This window comes from Acomys russatus, chromosome 3 (assembly GCF_903995435.1).
Source record: "Acomys russatus chromosome 3, mAcoRus1.1, whole genome shotgun sequence".
In the NCBI taxonomy this organism is placed as follows: domain Eukaryota; kingdom Metazoa; phylum Chordata; class Mammalia; order Rodentia; family Muridae; genus Acomys; species Acomys russatus.
In genome coordinates this window covers 27,691,564-27,711,601 of record NC_067139.1, presented here as the reverse complement: position 1 = coordinate 27,711,601, position 20,038 = coordinate 27,691,564, and the positions used below count along the sequence as shown (strand labels likewise).

At 44.5% G+C, this 20,038-nt stretch overlaps 1 pseudogene; it reads right to left on the bottom strand.

Moving 5' to 3' along the window:
* Positions 1-10,971: 10,971 nt before the first annotated feature.
* LOC127187014 (40S ribosomal protein S15-like) lies at positions 10,972-11,420 on the bottom strand (annotated as a pseudogene).
* Between the last annotated feature and the right edge of the window lie 8,618 nt (positions 11,421-20,038).

Here is a 20,038-nt window from a genome sequence, read left to right as displayed (position 1 = left end):
CTATGAAGAGGGTATTTAATCTTTACCCACCTGCTCCCTCTCTGAGCTTTGTCTTTTGTGTGGCTCCATTTGCATGTATAAAACAGTGTAAGATGATGCTCTGGTGTCTGCCTGCTTGTCTGCCTGTCTGTCTGTCTGTCTCTGTCTGTCAGCTCTGCTGTCTGTCAGTTTATCTCAGCACACCCAGTTATGGAATCGTCAGTGAGAAAGTTTGAACTTCCGTACCTTGGGCAAATTAACTGACAAGGTTTTGGATTAATGGGCGCCACGTTACCTCTGTCACTATTTAGTTGGAGTGAGCCTTGGGACTACAGGAGTGCCCGGCAAATAAATGGTTAGAATAGCCTGGATAGTGAAAATAGCCTATGCAAGAGACAGGCGGAGCTCTCAGAGGAACCTGGAGGGCTTTCTGGCTGCGGGTGCACTGGCTTTGGCTGATTAGTTCTGGGCTGGGGTAAACCGGTGATTTCAGGCAAGGTTATATGATTCTTCAGGGCAAAGCTGAACAAAGCCCACTTTACTGCCTGTTTTATAGCTTGTGACTTTTAATGACTCCTGTAGCAGACAGTCCCTTCTCCCTGAAGCCAGGGTGAAACTTGTTAATCTGCAGTTTATTTTGCATTTAAATAGTGTCTTGGATTTCCAAGGGGCTTATCTCTACCACTCGTTTTATTCTTCCTCCTGCTAGGTTCCACCCTTTTCTGTTTGTGTGTTGATTGGTTGATCAGAGGCAGGGAGCGCTGGCCTAGAATTCCTGACCCCTTGGCCTCTGCTTCCCAAAAGTTAGGAGTATAGCACATGCCACCTGCCTTCAGGTTACTTGTTTGTTTGAGACAGGGTTTCTCTGTGTAGCCTTGGTTGTCCTAGACTCACTTTGTAGACCAGGCTGGCCTCCAACTCGCAGCGATCTGCCTGCCTCTGCCTCTGCCTCCCAAGTGCTGGGATTAAAGGCAGCGCCACCACGCCCGGCCCAGGTTACTTGTTTTATTTTCCTCAAGACAGCATTTTTGTCTGAGGTCACTGTGAACCCCTCCGGCCATAGCCCAAATGTTGATCCTGCCGTTTGTGTGCGTGTAATGCCTGTGTGTGTTCTTGTTGCTTGTGTGAGGGAGTATTTGTGTGTGGGGGCCAGAGGTGGATGTTGAATCTTTTCTCTTTCCTTCACCTTATAAATTGAGGCAGGGTCTTTCCCTTCAACCCAGAGCTCACCAGTTCAGCTAGTCCAGCTGGCTAGGTTGGGCTTTCCCCCCTCTGATGTGCAGAGGATCTGTGTGATGAGACCTTCATTCAACTTCATCACCCTGAAGCCTGAGATGATCCGTCTATGGCACCCCAAAAGTCTGTCCATCAGTCCCTCCTTTGAGGTCTGTGGTCCTGTTGCCTGTCCCTTTCACACCCCAGCCCTCTGCAGTGCGAGGGATGTAGTTTCTATTTAGTAAGAGATTTCTCCTTTAATCCCTGCACTCAGGAGGCAGAGCAGGCAGATCTCCATGAGTTTGAGGCTGGCCTTTTCTACAGAGTGAGTTCCAGGACAGCCAAAGCTACATACAAAGCGTTTGTCTCAAGAGGAGAGTATTTACGCTACAGTCAACTTTCAGAGGGGCATATGTAGTCTCATTCACTCATTTTTATTATTTATTTATTTCTTGTTTTTCAAGACAGGGTTTCTCTATGTTGGCCTTGGCTGTCCTGGACTGGCTTTGTACATCAGGCTGGCCTAGAACTCACAGGGATCTGCCTGCCTCTGCCTCCTGAGTGCTAGAATTCAAAGCATATGCAACCACACCTGGCATGCTCACTCTCTTAAAAAAAATTTTTTTTTAAACTTAAGATGTAAGTACATCATTCCCTCTTCTCTTTCCTCCACTGTCCTCCCATTCTCAAACTGATAACCTCTTTATCTTTCCTAATACACCGTTACATATATATGAGCACAAATGTGTAAATATTTGTTGTTTGTGTGTATATGGTTTCAGGGCTGACCACTTTGTATTGGAAAACCAGTTAAGGGGCTCAGCCTTGGGTGGGGCTAATTCTCCTACTCCCAGAGGGCATAGTTGCCTTTAGTTTTTTTGTCCAAGGGTGGTGGGACCTTGTACAATTTTTTCCCCTTTCCTAGTTAGCATGTCTACTGATGATGTTATTGCTCTGGTCTTGTTTCTGTAGCTCCAGGGACAACTGAGCTTTTAGAGAATAACATTCAAATGGTGTGGTATCTAGAAGGTTCTAGATGGAAGTGCAACCCCTGCTTCTTGCAAATGCAAGGACATAGAAACAATGTCTCTGAAAGTGTCTTAACCGGGAGTTGGTGTTTTTGTTTTTTTGTTTTTTGTTTTGTTTTTATCATTAGAATGCCCAGTATTGCTATGGGATTTCAAAAAATTTGAGAATATAAAGAACTTGGATTACAGACTTTCCATGAGATAAAGTTAATTTTCAGGTGGACAAAATGAACTCAAGAAAAGAGAGCTATGACCGGGTGTGGTGGCGCACGCCTTTATTCCCAGCACTTGAGGGGCAGAGGCAGGTGGATCACAGTGAGTTCAAGGCTAGCCTGGTCTACAAAAGCGAGTCCAGGATAGCCAGAACTGTTACACAGAGAAACTCTGTCTCAAAAAAACCTAAAAGGGGGAGGGAAGATGGTTCAGTGGGTAAAAGCCCATGTGCAACAGCCTGGAGACCCTGGAACCCATATAAAGGTGGAAGGAAAAAGCTGACTCCAGAAAATTGTCCTCTGACATTTCATATGTTTACAGTGTCACACGCTCATAAACACATCGTAAACACACACACGCAAATAATACTTTTTCAAAAGTAAAGTGCTGATGAATGTTTAGGTTGCTTCTATTTCTTAACTATTAAGAATCATGTTAGCTCCAGGCATGGTGGCGCACGTCTTTAATCCCAGCACTTAGGAGGCAGAGGCAGGTTGATCGCTGTGAGTTCAAGGCCAGCCTGGTCTGCAGAGTGAGTCCAGGACAGCCAAAGCTACACAGAGAAACCCTGTCTTGGGGGAAAAAAAATCATGTAGCAATAAACAGGGGTGTGCAGATATCTGTGTATGTTGACGTAAGAGCCCTTCAGGTCTGTACACTCAGGAGTAGTCTAGCTGGATCATGTGGCAGGTCAGTTTTCAGTGTTTCCAGGAGCCTTCAGGCTGACCTCTAAAGGACACAGCTACAGATCATAACAACATTGTGTCCGCTGCCTTTTGTGAGAATGAAGCTGAGTAGAATACATTTCAGTGGGGCCTGAGGGGTCAAGACAAGATGGGAGGGGAGACCCCAATAGGTGGGTTGGGCAAGACCTCACAACTAGGATGTCTAGAGGACACTTCTGAGGCTGTTCGTGTGAGATCCTGAGATGGGCTTTATGGCCAACTGCCTTTGTAATTAGCACAGCGAATGCTGGAGACAGAATTCTATTGCTGAAATTGGTGGTTTCGTTAAGTCCAGATTCTAGGAATGGGTTCTCAGTGTTCGTGAGTTATTGGAACAGTTTTAGAGTTCCTTTAACTTGTTCAAGCAGAAAGTAAGACTCTCACAAGACTGACTCCTTCTGCCCACGGGAATGGTCCTTGAGGCTCCATTCTGAAGCAGTCTAAAAGACAGCACCTTAAGATATGCACTTTGGCATATTGATTATTTTGAGCTAAAGGCAACCAAGTAATAGTAGTCCCAGAAAGAGCTCTCTGCCATCTGCCCCTGCACCCCCCCCCCCCGACTGTCTAAAAGCAGGGCATACAATTCCCATGAGAATGGTGCTTTCCTTATACCAGGAAGAGTAGAGCAACTCTTATCACTGGAGACAGGAGCCCACAAATGGCTGTACATAAATAGACCTCACAGAAGTGACCCTTATCATCTGTTCATTTCCTCCACATACTCCTAATCATCGTTCACAATTTATCAACCCCAGGCTCCCGAATGCCCTTTCCTTCACATGGACACTTTTCCCCCAATTTATCATCCTCTGTTAAAATGATATATCACGCTGCCAAGTTGCAACCATTTCTTAGGTTTTGCAGTTTTTCTGCGAGGCCTCTGTGCCCACACAAATACTAACGCTGATGAACATTACACGTCTTTCCCTCTCTCAGTGTTTCTCTCGCCTGTTTAACTCAAAGGCTCCGATCGATCACCGGACCTAAGATTTCTCTCTCCTTCCCAGCTACTGAGCTGTCCTGTGTCTGGTTGTGGGCCTGGGTGCAAAGCTACAGGCTGGCAGGTTGTGACTGGGTCTTTCTGGACAGAGAAAATTGTAGCCAGATATGATGCTTACTTAACAATAAAAATTATTAGAATAATAGCACGTGCTGCAGAACCATATTAGAGACCACCTTCCATAGAATTTGGTAGTGAGACCAAATTCAGCCATCTGAGTTACGTTTTACCCAATTTAGTGGGTTAATTTTACCCATAGCCTAGGTATTTGACTTTAGTCACTTTGTTACATCTGACAGTGTGAGGTGTACCTGTGTGTGTGTGTGTGTGTGTGTGTGTGTGTGTTTGCTTACACATTCCTGTGATGGATTCTATATACCATGGCTACCTTTCACAAGCTGCATTTGGGTTTAAAAATAATATTTGTTTTGTTCTGTTTTTTTTTTTTTTTTTTTTTTTTTTTTTTGGTTTCTCTCTGTAGCCTTGGCTGTCTTGGAATCACTTTGTAGACCAGGCTGGCCTCAAAACTCACAATAATCCACCAGCCTCTGCCTCCCAGTGTTGGGATTAAAAGCATGTGCCGCGGGAGAGAGGGAGGAATGGGAGGATACAAGGGATGGGATAACAATTGAGATGTAATATGAATAAATTAATAAAATATTTAAAGAAAAGCGTGTACCACCATGCCCAGCTCTAAAAAAAAATAGTATTTGAGGCTAGGCATGATGGCATGTTCTTGGAAGCCTGGAACCCTGGGAGTGAAGTCAGGGGGATTGTGAGTTTAAATCCAGCCTGGGTTACAAAGTGACTTCTTTCTCTCTCTCTCTGACATATATATGCACACACACACACACACACACACACACACACACACACACACACACTCATGATCAAAAGCTTTATTAAAGTTAGAAAATTGAAAAAGAAAGAAACAAAAAGGCTTTAATTCTTAAACATCTTATACCCCCAAGGTATAATTTTGGCAGATTTGTATACTCCAAAGATGAGTTTGGCATTAGTTAATTATGTCTGATTTTGAGATCCGTTTGTGAATAACATCTTGTTACTTGGTTCTCCTTTGCTGTGACAAAATACCCAAGATAAAGAGCTTAAAGAGAAGAATAAATTATTTAGCTTTGACTTTCAGAAATTTCAGCCTGTGGTGGCCTGGTTCCACTGCTTTTGGAGTCATGACAAGGCAAGCAAGTAAGGCTGGGGTGCGCATCGGAGGACTGCTCACTCAGGTAGCCAAGAAGCAAAAAGAGAGGTAGTGTCTGGGGTCCTAGTGTCTTCTTCAGGAGCAAGACCTTAATTTCCTTCCACTGGGCCCAACATTCTAAAGGGTCTACCTTGTACCTTCCAACATTGCCACAGGCTAGAGACCAAGCCTTTAGCACATGAGCCTTTGGAGGCTATGTATAATCCAAACCTTAATGCCACATCTGTTGTTCACATAATAATACGAATTCCTGGGCTGGAGAGATGGCTCAGAGATTAAGAGCACTGCCTGATCTTCCAAAGGTCCTGAGTTCAATTCCCAGCAATCACATGGTGGCTCACAATCATCCAAAATGTAATCTGGTGCCCTCTTCTGGCCCACACATGTACATGCAAGCAGAATACTGTATACATAATAATAAATAAATAAATCTAAAAAAAAAAAAAAAAAAAAAGAATTCCCCTAAATACTTAAATAGCTTTAGTAATTGAAACAAATTAAAATTTCACGTATAATGAGCCTTAAGTTTCTCAACTGTTCCACAACTGTTTGCTTTTTTATGTAGCCAAGGAATGTTGTTCAACTGCTGAACCTCCTCCTATTTTCCACTCCCTGCCCTCCACCCTAGACAAGGTTTCTCTGTGTAGCCTTGGCTGCTTTGTTGACCAGGCTGGCCTGGAACTCACAGAGATGTGCTTGCCTCTGCCTCCCCTAGGACTGGCATTACAGGTGTGTGCCACAGCACCTCCTCTTTCTATTTTCCAAGTGGTGGGATTATAGGCATGCACCACCATATGTAGGTTATAAAACATATTTGTTGACTATCTACAAGTGATCTGGGCTGTGTGGTCACGCTTCGTCTATGTAGAAAGTGAGATCTCCGCTTCTGTGATGCTATAAACGTGTCACAGTTGAAGCCACTGAAAAATAAATGTCCTTAATGGTGGGGCGTGGTAGTATATGCCATTAATCCCAGAACTTGGGAGGCAAAGGCAGGCAGATCGATGTGAGTTTGAGGCTAGCCTGGTTTACAAAGTGAGTCCAGGACAGCCAAGGCTACACAGAAAAACCCTGTCTTGAAAAACCAAAAAAGAAAAGAAAAGAAAAAAAGAAAAGAAGAGAAGAAAGAAATGTTCTCAATGGATCCATTTGCACCCCAGCTCCTCTATCTGTGATTGAGGGAACATTACAGAAGGGGGAGGAGGTATTGTAAGCACCTGAATACCAGGAAGTCTGCTGTGAGATCATCTACTCTAGAAATGGCTGCATAAACAAGCCCTGAACAGTGATGAAATCAGGAGATGTACTAACTGGGAAGGGGGACACTCTCACAGGGCCCCACCTTAGACAAAGAACTACAGCAACTAACGACAGCAGAGGGAGGGAGGATTAGTCTCTTTCAGGGATGAGCCCCTTAATTGGGTATAGAAAGTGGTCAGCCCAGCATGGTGGCACACGCCTTTAATCACAGCACTCAGGAGACAGAGGCAGGTGGATCTCTGTGAGTTCAAGGCTAGCCTGGTCTACAAAAGAGAGTTCGAGGCCAGCCGGGGCTATTACAAAGAGAAACCCTGTCTCAAAAAACCAAAGTGAAAACAGCAACAACAAGAATGAAAAAGAAAGTGGTCAGCACTAAAACCATACACACACGAACAACAAAAATGGGCTCGGCAAGTTTTATTTTAGTATTTGTGTGTATACATGCAGCCATTATAATAATAGGCTGTCACCTTGAGAGTGAGGGGGAGTGGGACATGGGAAGGATTGGAGGGAAAGAACATGGAAAGAGCTAGAAGGAAGAAAGGGAAAGAGGGGGAGTGATATAACTATGTTTTAATTAACATATAAACCTAAATAAACAATAAGTAAAGTTTTAAAAAGAAAAGCTATTTATTAAAGACAGAAGAAGAAGAAAGGGGATCAGCCCTGGAGTGCCGAGCAAGGGACCATGCAGTAAACCGAGTGTTTGAACCTCAATGAGAAGAGACAATGTGAACAAAAGTTTAGAGGGGTGCTGCTAACAAACACTATGAATAGTGATTCTAGTCACTCCTCTTCCTCTTCCTTCTCCTCCTCCTCCTTCTAGGCAGAGTTTCTCTGTGTAGCCTTGGCTGTCCTAGACTTACTTTGTAGACCAGGCTGGCCTCGAACTCACAGCGATCCACCTGCCTCTGCCTCCTGAGTGCTGGGATGAAAGGTGTGCGCCACCACGCCTGGCTGTCAGAGTTTTCTTGACATGCCCCAAAGCTTCACGTATATTGGGACTATTGCCCCCCCCCCCCCTTATCATGTAAGCAGTCACACTAGTGCTTTGCTTTACTTAATTATTTGTCTTGAATAAATCCAAACACCTCACAGTGGAAAGACATTTTTCTCACTAAGGAAACCATTATTTCTGAGCAAACTGGGGACACGGTGCAACCTTCACACTTGGAAGCAAAAGTAAGTTTTATTCTTCAGGCTCAATTGTTGCCTGGGAGGCTTACTACCTCCTTCTGCTGGCCGAGGCCTAGTTCTGGAAGCTTCTAGACTCTGTACAATTTAACCTAGGCCTAGAATGTTTTGAACCTCTGAGACCTGTTGCTTAATGAGCTCACCTTTACTTGTACTTACTGAGCTCTGGGCTGGCTGGTTCAACTCAGCCGTTCTGGCTCAAACTCTTCTCCCAGATGACTTATTTAATCTAGTTTCTCTTGGCCCAGAATTGCTCTGCTTGGCCTCAAACTAACTCAGCAATCTGCTCTAATCTTCTGGCTTTTTCTTATTTTCTGGTATATTGCATCTTTACCTGAGTTCTTTCTCTGCAACTCATCTCTCTATCACTGTCCTGATAAAACTGCCTCCTTTCTCTGAAAAATTGCCTCTTACGTACCTCCCCTTTCCACTCTCTTCTCATGAGAGTGTTGGGTCCCAGCCCACGGGAAAAATTGAATCAGGGTTCACCTGATAGAGGGAGTGGGGACTGAATGTAGGGTACAGAGACGCGAGAAATAACGAATCAAGTCAGGAAATTTCTGATCAAGATTCACTTTATTGCGGATTAGCAGGATCATATATAGGGCAAGGTCAATAGGATCTATTCTAATCCCATTCACCCTAGCCCCCAGGCAAGAATACAATAGCCTAAATCGCTCCCTGTAGAACTTCTAGTTTTCTGAGTAATTGTAAGAACTTCCTAGATCCTCTGGGTGGTTCCAAGTTGAGCCTTCTCTACTTCTTTCAAAGGTAAATAGTCCAAGGATGGCCTAGAACACAAGACCTCGTGAGGTAAAGATCAGCAACTCAAAGGTCACAGCATACAGCCTAAGCACAGGATTTCTGATATGGCAGAATTTGGCGTGGCTTCTTCCCACATGAGAGTTAAGCATATCCTATTCTGTAAATTCTCTGATTTGTCACCTTTTCTGCCACTCAGTTAGACATCCCTTTCAAACATGGGTGCTTCCTTCTACAAACTAACTTCATTGTTTGGGATTAAAGGCATGTACCACCATGCCTGGACCTAAGCTTTTCTTTACCTGAAACTTGCTCTATATCAGGATGGCCTTGAACTCAGATCTGTTTGCCTCCGTCTCCTGGACTAAAGAAATGTTTGCATTTCAGTTGGATCATACAGACTTAGAAGATCTTTGGTTATGATCACTTGCCAGAACAGCCATGTTCTGAATTAACATTCTTCTGCACTGGGGATGCTGCTTTGTAATCAGAGAGCTGTTTGACTGGGATGAAGAGCTTGATTCTCACCATGGCATCCATGGAGCTCAGTAACCTGAGTGTTCAGCATCCCCAAAAGGCTAAGCTTGGACACTTGGCTCTAAAGACCAGTTGATAAAATGAGCATTGAGGAAAGCAGAGAAAGTAGGTTTAGTGAGTGGACTAGGAAGACAAACAGAAAAGGGGGGATTCTCAGAGTTCCATGATGTAGTCTTGCTGTCATGGCAATAGCCCTCAGCTGGGAGTGGCCTATAGATGAAAATTATCTGTGTATCTGTGTGAAAATGTGCATGTGTATGTCTGTGTGCATGTGGGTATATGTTTGTGTGGGTACATGTCCTAGTTAGCATTAACTGTCAACTTGAGAGAATCACATGAAAAACAAAACCACCAGTCTTAGTTGAGTAATTGTTTTTACCAGATTGGTCTATGAACATGTCTGTTAGGATTTGTTTTTATATTAACTGATGTAGTAGAGCCCACTGTGGGCAGCACCATCCCTAGCTAGGTGGTCCTGGGCTGTATGAGGAAACTAGCTAGGCTTGTCCCTCTGAGTGGGCCTGATAGGAAGCGGAACTCTCAGTGGTTCCTGATGTATTTTCCTGCCTATGAGTGAGTTTTCTGGTTAGAAAACTACATGAATTAGGAAGTAGTCTTGCTTTCAGGTTCCTGTTTGAGGTCCTTCCTGACTTCTCTCAAAGATGATTGTGCCCCGGAAATATAAACTAAATGAATGCTCAACTATGTTCATAGCGGTCTTATTCATAATAGCCAGAACATGAAAACAGCCTAAGTGTCCCTTAGTAGAAGAATGGATAAAGAAACTGTGGTACATTTACACTATGGAATACTATTCAGCTATTAAAAACAAGGAATTCCCGAAATTTGTGGACAAATGGATTGAACTGGAAATGATCATAATGAGTGAGTTAATCCAGAAGCAGAAAGAGTCAAGTGGTATATACTCACTTATATCTGGACACTAGCCCAAGGGGCATGTCCCATGAAAGTCTTCACTTACCAGGAAAGTGGGTCAGAGGGGAGGACATCCTATTTGGACTTTAGGTGGGAGAAGCATGGGAGAATGGGGAAATAGAAGGATCCAGAGGGTCCTAGAAACCTACAAGAAGAACATTATGACAGACGGATCTGGGCCCAGGGGTCCTGCTCAAACTATGGCACCAGCCAAGGACAATATGTACAGTAAACTTTGAACCCATACCCAGATCTAGCCAACGGACAGGACATTCTCCACAATTGAGTGGAGAGTGGGGACTGACTTTCACATGAACTCTGGTGCCCCATATTTGACCACATTCCGTGGATGGGGAGACCTGGTGGCACTCAGAGGAAGGATAGCAGGCTATCAAGAAGAGACCTGATACCCTATGAGCATATACAGGGGGAGGAGGTCCCCCTCAGTCACAGTCATAGGAGAGGGGAGTAAGGGAAAAGCAGGAGGGAGGGAAGAATGGTAGGATACAAGGGATGGGCTAACAATTGAGATGTAATATGAATAAATTAATAAAAAAAAAACCCCAAATGAATTCTTTCCCCTCTAGGCTGCTTTTGGTCAGAGTACTTTTTGTCACAGCAACAGAATGGAACAAGAACAGACCACATGTGTATACCTGGAGCCAGCAGCCAGCCTAGGGTATTGGGCCTCAGGATTCATCCACCTTGTTTTATGAGACAGTGGTTGACATGGAGCTCACAAATTAGCTAGGTTGCCTGGCCAGTGAGCTCCCCTGATGCTGGGCTACATGTGTGTTCTGGAGATTAAAGTCTTTATGTTTGCATGACAAACATTTCACCAACTGAGCCATTTTCTGAGCCTTTATTTGTTTTTTGTTTTGTTTTGTTGTGTTTTTTTTAACTGAACACGAGTCTTTATTGGCCGCGGCTATTTGAGGGGGGTGAAGCGGGAGGAATGGGTGGCCCCGATACCACGCCGGCGGTACTTCACGGGCTTGTAGGTGATGGAGAACACGCCCAGGTAGTGGCCGATCATCTCTGGTTTGATCTCCACCTGGTTGAAGGTCTTGCCGTTGTACACGCCCACCATGCTGCCCACCATCTCGGGCAGGATGATCATGTCCTTCAGGTGCGTCTTCACCACCTCCGGCTTCTCCATGGGTGGAGCCTCCTTCTTGGCTTTCCTCAGCCACTTGAGAAGCGAGTGTTGCTTGTGCCGCAGGCCGCCACTGGCGGGCGCTGTACAGCTGCATCAGTTGCTCGTAGGACTTGTCCAACAGCTGGTGCAAGTCCACGCCGCGGCAGGTGAACTTGCAGAAAGTCTGCTTCTTCTGCTCCACTTCAGCCATGTCGCCGGCTGCTCGGAAAAGGAAGCGCTGGTCCCGTCTGCCCCTTTATTTGTTTTTTAAGACAGAATCCCTACAGCTCAGGCTGGCCTAGAATCTACTATATAGCTGAAGTTAGCCTTGAACTCCAGATATTCCTGCCTCAACATCACTAGTACCACCGTGCCCAGCTCAACAGCTATCTTGATTCACTTAGGAGAGCGTCTTGCTCTAGAGGGAACCTTTGAATATGAGGACATTCTTAACTTTATTGTGTGCTGTCTTACGTACTTTCCTACGACCTTGACAAAACACCAAGACCCAGGTAATTTATAGAGGAAAGCATTTAATTGGGGGCTTGCTTACAGTATCAGAGGGTGAGTCCATAACTGTCATGGCAGGGAGCATGGTGGACGGACAGGCAGGCGTGATGCTGGAACAGTAGCCAAGAGAATGAGATTGGCAATGCTGTGGACTTTTGAAACCTGAAAGCCCACCCTCAGTGACGCACATCCCCCAACAAGGCCACGCCTTCTACTCCTTCCCAAATAGTTCCACCAACTGCAGAAGCGTTCAAATATATGAGCTTATGGGAGCTGTTCTCATCCAAATGACACGGACCAAATTCATCTGGATTTGGTACTGGATGAGTTGCCTGGTCCTTCTGAAAACGGGCACTTTAGTTGGTCCCCAGAACTTGTATTTTTAATAAATGACGGAGGCAATTCCTAGGGAACCGTCCCTAGCTTCACGTTTTGAGGGCCTATCGTCTGACCCTGCTAAGCAGGGTGTTTGTTTAGTGTGAAGGACTTAGTTTTCACTGAGCCTGGATGTGTGCCTGTGTTGAAACAAAAAAGAGTAGGAACTGGAAATTCTCTCTGTCTGGTAAGGAAACAACTTTACATTTTAATGTTAGTTTAAGGCAAGTAATTGGAAGCTTGTTTATCACCTGGGTATTGCTTTGCTCCCTGCAAGGGAGATGCGATTTCATTTTTCCACTGCCTGCGCTTACTTCCTCCATCTCCTCCCCACCTGCCCTGGGGACCCAGCCCTGGGCTGCTGGGACTTTATGGAGTCTTGGGGAAAGAAGGCTGACTGGAGGAAATGAAAGGTTTGCAGGTAGTTGAGAGGGGAGGGATTGGAATTGCATCATTTTCTCCGTTTCTTCTGAGTTATTATAGAAAGTGAACTCGTGGTCTGTGGAGAGTGAACAGACTAGCAAAAGCCCTAGACTTCTAAGAAAACACCCATCCTTTGGCTTTCTGGAAAGGAAGGTTGTAAATTGCATAGTCAGTTCCCTTTCTTTCTGGAGGGTTTTGCCCAGTGGGCTTCTGAGGCATTTCTTGTAAATCGAGCCACACTTCACTGGCATAGGTATTAGACAAGAGTGTAGATAGACCGACATGCACCCTGTAAGGCTGCTCCCAGGTGTGTGGGCAAACCATGTATCAGGACCATTCATGGTGCAGTTCTGAAGTTTGAGGTTCTTTCTTTTTAGGAAAAAGGCTGATGAATATTGTAAAATGTGTGTTCTATAAGGAAAATGATGATCCTGACTGTGTGTGACATGTCAGTTCTCTTACCCAGTAAAGGGACCTGGGAGCATAGGCTGCTAGAAAGCATGCTTGTATTTGCTGTGTCATCTGATACAACAAATCAGTTAATAATATCAATTGCCTAGATAAGTGAAGTTGTAATCTGTTTTGCCCCAACCTTGGGCTGAGACATGGCCACTTGCGCCCATTGGTGTCTTTTCAGTGAGAAAGGTAGATATTACACTATGAACTTGTTTGGAGTGTCATGTGTCCTCAGGCTGCAGAGGGCATGTCTCCTAGTCTGGTTTGACTGGAATCCTTTGCCCAAGTCTTTCATAAGTGCCACATGGTGGCTTGGCCTTTCCTTGCATAGATTCATTTTGTTGGCTTAAGCATTGCATTGTGGCAGCAAGTGTGGTGTCACCTACAGCTGCTACAGTGAGCCTCAGAAAAGCAGCCATTAACCCTACAAAGGCCCTCATTAAGGAAAGGCCTCACCTTTCCAGTATTCTGTTTCTCAACAACTTTGGTGTGAGTCATCTTTCTGTATGGTCTTTAGCATGTGATGGGCATTTGCAAAGGAGTTTTAAGCTATAACAGGCTGTCTTAGTGTTCTCTCTCTTTCCCCCTCCCTCCTTTTCTCCTCCTCCTCCTCCTCCTCCTCCTCCTTCTTCTTCTTCTTCTTTCTCTCTCTCTCTCTCTCTCTCTCTCTCTCTCTCTCTCTCTCTCTCTCTCTCTCTCTCTCTCTCTCATTTTGTTTGTTTGAGGTAGGGTTCCTCTGTATAGCCCTGGAACTTGCTCTGTAGACCAGGCTGGCCTCAAACTCAGAGATCTTCCTGTCTCTGCCTCCAAGTACTGGGGTTAAAGGTGTGCACCACCATTGCCTGGCTAAAGTTTTTGTTTGTTTCAATTATGCTTTCTAAACTGGAACTGCAAAGCTGAATGCTGCTCTCATTGGTTATGAGTCTAAATGTTGCAAATGTATTTAAATATTGAACATGGGGTCTGGAGAGATGGCACAATGACTGCTCTTCCAAAGGACCCATGTTCAATTCCTAACATTCACCTGGCAGTTCACAACTGTCTGTAACTCCAAGATCTGACACCATCACATAGACATACATACAGGCAAAACACTAATGCACATAAAATAAAAATACATTATTTTAAAAATATTGAACATGTCTGCTGGCTCCCTAACCTTCAAATCTTAGCAGCTTCTATATTAGATCCTAAGTGTGGACCTGTGCTTGCTTGTTCCTACATGGACTCTCAGCCTTCCGGAGACTAAGGCTAGATGTTTGAGGTGAATTTGAGGCTAGCCTGGGATATATAGCGAGCTCCAGGACAGCTTGGGTTATAGTGTAAGCTATCTTACTCTTTAGCAGCAGTAACAGTAGAGGTGTTACTCTTAATAGCCGTCTAACTCTTCCCCAAAGAAACCCCTAAACAACAACAAAATTCTAGCTATTCCTGGGATTACAGAGCACCAATCTGCTAAGAGAATTGCACTTTTCAAGCAAGTTCAGGGAAATTGTCTCAGACTTCTTTTAAGATGTATTGGTTTGGAACTAGAGACTCTGCTACCTCAGTCACCAGATAGCCATCATGACCAATTCTCCAGACCCTTCAGCTGGTACACTGAAGGCCTGCCTGTTGATTCCAATGGAGCATATGGAGCCAGTGTACACCCCATGACAGGGGGCCCTAACTTGGGAGCATCCTGGTGTTCCTTTGTTCCTTTCTTGCAGACATTTAAGATCTACATGTATAAGATGTCCACTGGGTGATCAGGGTGAAATTAATGTGATCAGGATGTGTGTGTGTGTGTGTGTGTGTGTGTGTGTGTGTGTGTGTGTGTGTGTATAGGCCCATGACACCAAGAGTCTTCTACAATCTCTCTTTACCCTATTTGGTGAGGCAGGGTCTCTAAACTGAAAGTAGAGTTCACCTATAAGACCTAGTCTAGCTAGCTGTTGTGGTTCTGGAACCCTGTGTCTCTTGCCTTCTTAGCAGGGGAATTCCAGGCCAGCTCCACATCATTCTGCCTTTACGTAGGTTCTAGGGATGTGAAATCTGCTCTCTTTTTTTTGGGGGGGGGAGTTTTATTGAGACAGGATTTCTCTGTGTAGTGTTGGCTGTCCTAGACTCGATTTGTAGACCAGGCTGGCCTTGAACTCACAGTGATCCGCCTGCCTCTGCCTCCTGAGTGCTGAGATTAAAGGCATGCACTGCCATGCCTGGTGTGAAATCTGCTCTTTTGCAAGCATTTTATTCACTGAGCTGCCTTTCCAGCCCATGATCTTAAGACAATCAAAATGTCTTTTTCATCTAATTCGAAAGGACATTTGAATTGAAGGTAAACCTGTCTTCTTCTTCTTCTTCTTCTTCTTCTTCTTCTTCTTCTTCTTCTTCTTCTTCTTCTTGTTCTTCTTCTTCTTCTTCTCCTTCTTCTTCTTTCTTCCTCCTCCTCCTCCTTCTTTTTTTTCTTCTTCTAAATTTAATCTCTCAGGTTCATATAACTCTTATGATACTTAAATAGCATCTGAAGTTGTCTTGTCTTCTGCCTTTGCCTGCTTAACCCACTGATATGACCAATACATAATTGACCACAATTCTCGTTCTTTTGACACAACCCACTTAAAAATGCATATGAAAGCATGCCTCACACTATGTACCTGGCATATGTGATCAGTGGTGGTTTCTGTTATTTGAAAGTTATACCAGGAGCCCTAGCCCATGGTTTCAGGGTGCAGACTAGGTCTTTAACGAGTACTGAAGATGAAACAAAGTAGAGAAGAGGTAGATCTGAATGGTGGTGCAAGAACACAGCAAGCAAAAGAAACGGATAAAGGGGAGGAGCTGAGCAACAGGTTCCCCATACCCAAACAGCGGCATTTATATTTAGTAAAAATATTTCCAGCAAAACAACCAGTGGAGCATCCAGTTGAATATGTGAATGTTTCACCGCAGGGAGATGTGATTCACAGAGAGATTTTCTTCATAAAGAGATGGTGCCTCACCTAGTCAAAAGCGATGGCATTTAATGCAACAGTGCACTGAGCAGGACTCCTTTTCAAGGGGCTACTTTTAGAAGCAAGATGATTATCTTTTGCATTTAGATGGCGTGCTGACTGAGACCACGACACTGGGGCACTTAGGCGCTCCCCTTATCCATGTGCAATGTGATCTTTGACAGTTTAAAAACAGCATACACAACCCTCATGGCTTGCCTTGCGTGGGCTGTGGCTGTGCTCGAGGGAAATGCCCAGCCTCCTGCAGGGAAAGCTCTGATACTGGAACCTGGTTATGATGTTGATCTAAGGGGGCAGGCTGCTGGCTCGCTGGTTGTGTCATTCCCACACCCCCGGAGTTGAGAGGCAAACAAATGCCTAGGCACCTGGCTCTTGTTCAGCAAGATATTGGGGTAGGCTGTTCAAAGTTTCTTTTTCTTTTTTTTTCTGAGACAGGGTTTCTCTGTGTAGGTCTGACTGTCCTGGAACTCATTTTGTACTCCAGGCTGGCCTCGAACTCACAGAGATCCGCCTGCCTCTGCCTCCCAAGTGCTGAGGTGATGGGTGATGGGTGATGGGTAATGGGTGTTTGATGTTCAGTGACAATTGTAGAAGTTCATTGTACCGCCTATGCCACAGTCCTAGACCCCAACAGACCAGTCTAAAACAGAAAATGGAGTCAAAGGGGAAGAGGAAGAATCATCAAGCTGAAACTAAGCTGCTTCTTAACAATCAGGATTAGATAACAGCCACGTTACTAAACAGACCGATTTCAGTTTGCATGACACGGACGCCTTGCACAAACAGCTAACTGGAAATGACTAGACTAGATGACAACCAATCGGATTTTTTTCCTACTCTTTGGTGGTGTGTGTTTCGTGCATCGGTGTCTGAGTGTGTCTTTGGGCGTGTGTGTGTGTGTGTGTGTGTGTGTGTGTGTGTGTGTGTGTGTGTGTTTGTTTGTTTTTGGTGTTGGGGCTTGTATCCAGGGCCTCCTGCAAGCTAAAGATGCCACCTGCCATTGACCCACACTGCCAGCCAAGGAAACTAATGTGAAACTTAACTCTTTTTGTTTGTTTGCTTTTCAAGACATAGTTTCTCTGTGTGGTCCTTGCTGTCCTGGAACTCCCTCCGTAGAATAGCCTGGCTTTGAACTCACAAAGATCTGCCTGCCTCTGCCTCCCTTGTGCTGGGATTAAAGGTGTGTGCCACTACTGCCTGGCTAGAAAGTACTATTTATTGTATTTTAGTTTTGAGACAGGATCTAATGAACTCCAGGCTGGCCTCAAGTTTGGTATACAGGCTAGAGTGGCCTTGACTTTCTTTGTCTAGACACCAAGGTCCTTTCCTGTGTTCGTCGGAACACGATCTATTTTATGGAATGAGGTATTGCCGAGTCTAGAGTCATGCACACACAGAGCTAATTAAAGTCTTTGAATTAAACAGTTGTGGTTTTGTTTTTAGATACTAAGTACTTGGGTCCATTTGAACAGTTGCTGGGGTGGTGGGGCACTGGCTGGACATGATACAAGGTATACAATGAAGGGGCCTTGTGAGGGAAGGGACAAGAGGCAGCAGCAGGTGACAATGCTTTGTTTAGCAGAAAAGCTGAGGACCAGCTATTCCAGGTGATACTGGGGACCTGTGTAGCAAGTGCTTGTTCCCAAAGGGACAGCCAGCTTAATTGTCCTGAGCCACCAGTGCCACAGCAGGATGTACATAGGGTCTGTGACTGTTGAGACCTGTGCTGTCTAGTGACACTCTCCAAGCTCCCGTGCTGATCCACTTTGCATAGAAAATGATTAATATCAAATTCACATTGCAACATTGTCACAGTCATCACATCTTAAGTGCCCAGTGGCTTCCAGCAGTGAGTGACACCTAAAGCAGACATTATAGAGAACACTTCCCTCCTCAGAGAGAGTCAAAATGCTATCAGATAATAAAGACTTGTTTCTTAAATTTTTTTTTCTTCAAGACAGTGTTTCTATGTGTAACAGTCCTGGCTGTCTTGGAACTCTCTTTGTAGACCAGGCCAGCCTTGAACTCACAGATATCTACTTTCCTCTGCCTCCCAAGTGCTGAGACTAAAGGACTGCACCACCACACCTGGCTTAATTTCTTTTTGAAACATGGCCTCATGTACCCAGGCTGGCCTCAAACTTGTTATATAGCCAAGGATGACTTTGAACTGCTGATCTTTTACCTCTACCTCCCAAGTGCTGAGATTACTGGCATGTGTCACTACACCTGATTTTAGGTAGTGCTGCGGATTGAACCCAGGGTGTCATACATGCTAAATACTTTATTGGCCAGGCATGGTGGCATATGCCTTTAATCCCAGCACTCGGGAGGCAGCGGCAGGTGGATTGCTGTGAGTTCGAGGCCAGCCTGGTCTACAAAGTGAGTCCACAGCAGCCAAGGCTAACACACAGAGAGATCCAGTTTCAAAAAACGAAACAAAACAAACAAACAAACAAACAAACAAACCCAAATAAACCAAACCCCAAAACAAAAGACAAAACCCAAACACTTTAGCAACTAACTTCACCCTCAGCTCTAATTTCATCCAAAAAAACCAACCAACCAAACAAAAAACCATATTTCATGTATGTACCTACTGTATTTTGTTGCTCCCCTCATCTTTCAATGGACACCTACATTGTTTCTGCTTCCTGGGTTTTGTGCATAAGACCACCATGAGCAGATAGATGTTTCCTTGCAACTTGGCGTTCAGTTCCTTTGAGTAGACTTGCTGGAACGCAAGAGCAGAATTGCTAGAGCATATGGTTAAGTATGTGTCTGAAATTTTAGGTAGCCATGACATGGTTTTCCATAGTGATTGCACCTTTAGCGTGCCTACCAGCAATATGACGGGCCCCAGTTTCTTTTCTTTCTTTCTTTCTTTCTCTCTTTCTTTCTTTCTTTCTTTCTCTCTCTCTCTTTCTTTCTTTCTTTCTTTCTTTCTTTCCCCCCCATGGGTTTGGCTCCTGCATAGTGCCTGTAAGAACTGTCTTCTCCTCTGCTTTTCATTCTTTTAAAAAATTTTAAATTTTATTAATTTATTCAGATTACAACTAAATTGTTATCCCATCACTTGTATCCTCCCGTTCCTCTCTCCCTCCTTCTTTCACCCTATTCCCCTCCCCTAGGTCTATGACCAAAGGGGACCTCCTCCCCCACTAAGGGCTTCAGTTTGTTTTACATGCTCACCAACACATTTTCCTTCCTTCCTTCCTTCTTTCTTCTTTCTTTCTTTTTTTTTTTAGACGAGGTTTCTCTGTGTAATAACCCTGGCTGTCCTGGTTCTCTCTTTGTAGACCAGGCTGGTCTCAAACTCATATCGTTTTGTCTGCCTCTGCTTCCCAAGTGCTGGGATTAAAGGCATGTGCCACCATGCCTGGCCTCCAACACTTGTTTTCTATGTGTGTGTTCATAGTAGATTTACTGATGGGTGTGAGGAAATAGCTCATTGAGTATTGGTTTGTGATGCTCTAATTGTTAGTGATGTTAACTATCTTTTCATGTCTTATTGGCTAAAGGACTGTCATGAAATAGGAAGGTTTAAAAGTATGAGAACTCACCCTTTAAGAAGATTAAATAAAGGCAAAAGATTTATATGATTTGAAGAGAAACCAGAGTGCAGGCGGATGGCTTTGAGTTCGAAGCCAGCTTGGTCTACAAAGCGAGTCCAGGACAGCCAAGATAACATAGAGAAACCCTGTCTCAAACCGTCCCCCGCCCCAAACTTAAATAGTGGTTTTAATATTATCTTATTTTCTTACTATTTCTCAGGTGTGGGGCCATATTTTACTTTGTTTATTTTGTCTAGACCAAAAAAAAAAAAAAAAAAAGGCTTTAGTTGAAACCATGGTAAAGTTTAATCTTTTACCAAAATAGAAAGTTCAAGACCAGGGGCTCCTCCAGTGTTGGCGAAGCTTTTCTCACCATAATTTTGGGGCACTTGGGGTTTGACTTACGGCAGAAGAAGTAACCTCTGCTGAACAAAACCTCCAGCCGACGGCCCGGGGACTTGAAGGAGCACCATCTGCATGCCTCGCTCTGGTTCTCAGGGTAGCAGTGATCTTTGGTC